At 40.7% G+C, this 5,269-nt stretch overlaps 1 pseudogene; it reads left to right on the top strand.

Annotated features, from left to right (window-relative positions):
- The first annotated feature begins 246 nt into the window (after positions 1-246).
- On the top strand, positions 247-1,377 carry LOC100963653 (annotated as a pseudogene).
- The last annotated feature ends 3,892 nt before the right edge of the window (positions 1,378-5,269 follow it).

Here is a 5,269-nt window from a genome sequence, read left to right as displayed (position 1 = left end):
CCTTTAATCTATTTTAACAGAACAATTTCCAGCCCAGAATTCTATATCCTGTTAAGCTAAACTTTAAAATTGATGCATAGGCTTTCTGGTCCTCCCGTTCGTCAGACAGCCACTTCTTCTAATGCGGTGCCGCAGCATCCCCAAGGCACCATAGTGAAAGTGAAGGTCAGAATAAACAGCTTTGGTCCTATTGGGCGCCTGGTCACCAGGGCTGCTTTTACCTCTGGCAAAGTGGAAGTTGTCACCATCAATGACCCCTTCATTTGCCTCAACTACATGGTCTACATGTTCCAGTATGATTCCACCCATGGCAAATTCCATGGCACAGTCAAGGCTGAAAACGGGAAGCTTGTCATCAACGGAAATCCCATAACCATCTTCCAGGAGCGAGATCCCACCAAAATCAAATGGGGTGAGGCAGGCGCTAAGTATGTTGTGGAGTCCACTGGCATGTTCACCACCATGGAGAAGGCTGGGGCTCACCTACAGGGCAGTGCCAAAAGGGTCATCATCTCTGCCCCTCCTGCTGATGCCCCCATGTTTGTGATGGGTGTTAACCATAAGAAGTACAAAAACAGCTTCAGCTTTTTAGCAATGCCTCCTGCACCACCAAATGCTTAGCTTCCTTGGCTAAGGTCATCCATGACAACTTTGGCATTGTGGAGGGACTCATGACCACATTCCATGCCATCACCGCCACCCAGAAGACTGTGGATGGCTCCTCTGGGAAGTTGTGGCATAATGGTCATGGGGCTCTCCAGAACATCATCCCTGCCTCAACTGGTGCAGCCAAGTCTGTGGGCAAAGTCATCCCTGAGCTGAATGGGAAGCTTACTGGCATGGCCTTCCATGCCCCCACTGCCAACATGTTGGTCGTGGATCTCACCTGCCATCTGGAGAGGTGAGAGGTAATAGTCTCTTGTATGGCTTCCACTTTCCTGGGGCATTCTTCTTCCCCTTCTGGGATACCTGTAACTCGTATGTTTGAATGTTTCATGAAGTCCCACAGTTCTGTCAGTGAACGTTCTGCTTTCTTTCTCTTCTTTTCTGCCTCTTTAACTATCTGAGTTATCTCAAGAGCTTTATCTTCTTCGTCTGGAGAAGGCTGCCAAATACGATGATATCAAGAAGGTGGTGAAGTAGGGATCAGAGGGCCCCCTCAAGGGCATCCTGGGTTACACTGAGCACCAGGTCATCTCCTCTGACTTCAACAATGACACCCATTCTTCTACCTTTGATGCTGGGGCTGGCATTGCCCTCAATGACCACTTCGTCAAAGTCATTGCCTGGTATGATAATGAATTTGGCTACAGCAACAGGGTGGTGGATCTTATGGCCCAGATGGCCTCCAAGGAGTAAGAACCCCTAGACCACCAGCTCCAGCCAGAGCATAAGAGGAAGAGAAAGGCCCATAGCTGCTGGGGTGCCCCTGCCTACTCAGTCCCCCACCTCACTGAGAATCTCCCATCAACACAGTTTCCACACCAGACCCCCTAAAGAATGGGAGGGGCCTAGGAAGCCCCACCTTGTCATGTAACATCAATAAAGTTCCCTGAATTCAGCCAAAATAATAAATAAATAAATAAATAAATAAAATTGATGCAGAAATCAAATCTTTTACTGATATGCAAACATTGAGGAAATTTGCCACAAGACCAGCTGTACAGGAAATACATCAACCTGTTCTACACACTGACCATCACAATGGACCACCAGCAAAGTAAGCACCCAGAAATTAAAGGACAGAACCTAGCTTCGGCAGAGATGCAAAAGATAAAACTAAGCAATGGACTTTCACAAAATTAGATGAATAGAACACTACCACACTTATCAATTATCTCAATAAATGGCTTGAATTCCCCACTAAAGAGACACAGATTGGCTGATTGGATTAAAATACACAAGCCATTCATTTGTTGTCTTCAAGAAACACACTTAGCCTCAAAAGGCAAATTAAAATTAACCCTCAGTGTTAAGGGTTGGAAGACAATTTTTCAGGCAAACAGAATTCAGAAGAAAAGAGGGGTTCCAATCTTATTTTCAGATACATGTGGATTTAAAGCAACTAAAGTCAAAAAAGACAAAGAAGGTCACTTCATCTTGATCAAGGGAAAAATACAACAAGAAGACATTTCAATTCTAAATATTTATGCACCCAACTTAAATGCTCCCAGATTCTTGAAACAGACCTTAATTAGTCTGAGCAATATGATATGCCATATCTCCATAATAACAGGGTACTTTGACACTCCTCTTGCAGAGCTGGACAGATCCTCTAAACAGAAATTAAACAAAGATAGAAAGGACTTAAATTAGACCCTACAATAAATGTGCTTGATAGATGTATATAGAACACTTCCTCCCAAAGCTAAAGAATATACATTCTTCTCATTGGGCCATGGAACATTCTCCAAAATTGGTCATATCCTAGGACACAAAACAAACCACAGCAGAATCAAAAGAATTGCAATTTTACCTTGTATATTCTTAGACCAAAAGACATTAAAGGTAGAACTCAACTCCAACAAAAATGTTCAACCCCACACAAAGACATGAAAATTAAACAACCTTATGCTGAATGAGAGTTGGGGGCAGGAAGAAATAAAAGAGAAAATCATTAAATCCCTTGAGCATAATGATAATGAAGACACAATCTACCAAAACCTATGGGATATACCAAAAGCAGTCCTGAGAGGAAAATTTATTGCTTTAGAGGCCTCCATCCAAAAACAGAAAGAGAGCGTATCAACAAACTCACAAGCCATCTTATGGAATTGGAAAAAGTAGAACATCTAAGCTTAAACCCAGCAGAAGAAAAGAAATAGCCAAAATTAAACCAGAGATTAATGAAATTGAAAACAAAAGAATCATTCAGAAAATTAGAAACAAGGAGTTGGTTTTTTGAAAAAATAAAATAGATAAACTTTTGGCCAAACTAACTAGAAATAGAAAAATAAAATCTCTAGTAACCTCAATCAGAAATGATAAAGGGGAAATAACAACTGATGCCACAGAGATACAAGAGATTATCTCTGAATACTACAAGAAACTCTATGCCCAGAAATTTGACAGTGTAAAGGAAATGGATCAATATTTGGAATCACACCCTCTCCCTAGACTTAGCCAGGAAGATATAGAACCAATTTCAAGCACTGAGATCAAAGAAACAATAAAAAAAATCTCCTAACAAAAAATGCCTGGTCCAGATGGCTTCATACCTGAATTCTATCAAACCTTCAAAGAAAAGCTTATTCCCATACTGCAGAAATTTTTCCAAAAAATTGAGAAGGAAGGAATCTTCCCCCAACATCGCCCTGGTACCAAAACCAGGAAAAGACCCAACTAAAAAGGAGAACTTCAGGCCAGTTTCACTAACAAATATAGATGCGAGAATTCTCAACAAAATTCTAGCCAATAGATTACAGCTTATCATCAAAAGAGTCATACATCATGATCAAGTAGGTTTCCTCCCAGGGGTGCATAAATGTTATTCACCATATCAACAGAAGCAAAAACAAAAAAGACCATATGATTCTCTCAAAAGATGCAGAAAAAGCATTCGATAAAATCCAGCATCCTTTTCTAATTAGAACACTGAAGAATATAGGCATAGGTGCCACATTTCTCAAACTGATTGAAGCTATCTATGACAAACCCACAGCTAATATTTTACTGAATGGAGTAAAACTGGAAGCTTTTCCACTTAGAACTGGAAACAGACAAGGTTGTCCTCTATTGCCATTACTATTCAACATAGTGCTGGAAGTTCTAGCCAGCACAATCTGGCAAGACAAGGAAATGGTCATCCAAATGGGAGCAGAGGAGGTCAAACTCTCCCTCTTTGCTGATGATATGATCTTATACCTAGAGAACCCCAAAGACTCAACCACAAGACTCCTGGAAGTCATCAAATAATACAGTAATGTCTCAGGATATAAAATCAATGTCCACAAGTTAGTAGCCTTTGTATATGCCAATAATAACCAAGATGAGAGGCTAAATAAGGACACAACTCCCTTCACCATAGCTTCAAAGAAAATGAAATATCTAGTAATATATCTAACAAAAGAGGTGAAGTACTTCTATAAAGATAATTATGAAACCCTAAGAAAAAGAAATAGCAGAGGATATTAACAAGTGGAAGAACATCCCATGCTCATGGCTGGGAAGAATCAATATTGTTAAAATGTCTATACTTCCCAAAGCAATCTACTAATTCAATGCCATCCCTATTAAAATACCAACATCGTACTTTCAAGACTTGGAAAAAATAATTCTTCGTTTTGTATGGAACCAGATAAAACCCTGTATAACTAAGGCAGTTCTTAGTAATAAAAACAAAGGCAGGGGCATCAGCCTACCAGACTTTAGGCTGTACTACCAGGCCATACTGCTCAAAACAGCATGGTACTGGCACAAAAATAGAGAGATAGACATTTGGAATCCAATAAAAAACCAGGAAATGAAACTAACATCTTACAGCCACCTAATGTTTGAGAAACCAAACAAGAACATACAGTGGGGGAATGAATCCCTATTCAATAAATGCTACTGGGAGAAATGGATATCTACAACTGGACCCTCACCTTTCTCCACTCACAAAAACAGATTCAAGATGGATAAAGGACTTAAATTTAAGGCATGAAATGATAAAAATCCTCAAATAAAGCATAGGCAAAACACTGGAAAATATGGGCCTGGGAAAAGACTTTATGAAGAAGATTGCTGTGGCAATTGCAACAACAAAAATAAACAAATGGGATTTAATGAAATTGAAAAGCTTCTATACAGCTAAGGAGACAACAACCAAAGCAAATAGATAACCTACACAATGGGAAAAGATATTCACATATATTGAATCAGACAAAAGCTTGACAAGTAGGATCTATAGAGAACTCAAATTAATCCACATGAAAGAAGCCAACAATCCCATGTATCAATGGGCAAGACACATGAATAGAACCTTCTTTAAAGAAGACAGATGAGGCTCGGCGCCTATAGCTCAACCGGCTAAGGCGCCAGCCACGTACACCTAAGGTGGCGGGTTTGAATCCCCAGCCCAGACCCGCCAAACAACAATGACGGCAGCAACCAAAAAATAGCCGGGCGTTGTGGCGGGTGCCTGTGGTCCCAGCTACTTGGGAGGCAGAGGCAGGAGACTCGCTTGAGCCCAGGAGTTGGAGGTTGCTGTGAGCTGTAATGCCATGGCACTCTACCCAGGGGGACAGCTTGAGGCTCTGTCTCAAAAAAAAAAAAAAAAAAAAGACAG

This window comes from Otolemur garnettii, unplaced genomic scaffold (assembly GCF_000181295.1).
Source record: "Otolemur garnettii isolate 467f Iridium unplaced genomic scaffold, OtoGar3 scaffold00001, whole genome shotgun sequence".
In the NCBI taxonomy this organism is placed as follows: domain Eukaryota; kingdom Metazoa; phylum Chordata; class Mammalia; order Primates; family Galagidae; genus Otolemur; species Otolemur garnettii.
The sequence above is the reverse complement of the archived record's forward strand: the minus strand, read 5'-3'. Positions and strand labels throughout refer to the sequence as shown.